Genomic DNA, 459 nt, shown 5'->3' on the forward strand with positions numbered 1-459 from the left:
ATTAGTGTACATCATGAAGAATTTTTTCGGAAAATTGGCAATGACCCCACTGATTTTTATGGCTGGCCTCGCTCTCTAAAAAAGACTTGTATTCAGAAACGGAGAAAGTACATTAGATTAGATGATATTAAGGCCATATTGTTGTAAAGCACTAAGGAAAATTAGGCAGCGGTTTTGGCAAGTAGGATGTGTCCATGTCAAAAGAACAGTGAATGAACCCCGCAAAAAAAAAAAACTATGATAAAAATCCTCTCGACGCTGCAAAACGGATACACAAGAAAAAAAGAGAAACTACTCGCTGCAATCGCCGTTGCCGCCCGAGCACCCGCCGCCGCCGCCGCATTCTCCCGGCGGAGGAGCCCCAGCTCCAATCCTCTGTCCGCTCTGCTGTCCAGGAACGTCGTCGCTGGCTGGTGCACCGCCACTCCGGCGCCGGCGCCCTCGCTCGTTCGTTCTCCC

General features: G+C 49.5%; 1 protein-coding gene across 3 annotated transcripts in view; it reads left to right on the forward strand.

Annotated features, from left to right (window-relative positions):
* Positions 1-297: 297 nt before the first annotated feature.
* LOC119312982 (putative disease resistance protein RGA1) overlaps positions 298-459 on the forward strand; it is a 6,516-nt gene continuing 6,354 nt past the window's right edge. For all 3 annotated transcript variants that reach the window (XR_005151493.1, XR_005151492.1, XM_037588782.1), the window contains exon 1: positions 298-458. The gene's annotated coding sequence lies outside the window, so the exon portion shown is untranslated. The remainder of the gene's footprint in view (position 459) is intronic.

The sequence above is a fragment of the Triticum dicoccoides genome, chromosome 5B, assembly GCF_002162155.2.
Source record: "Triticum dicoccoides isolate Atlit2015 ecotype Zavitan chromosome 5B, WEW_v2.0, whole genome shotgun sequence".
NCBI classification, from domain to species: Eukaryota; Viridiplantae; Streptophyta; class Magnoliopsida; order Poales; family Poaceae; genus Triticum; species Triticum dicoccoides.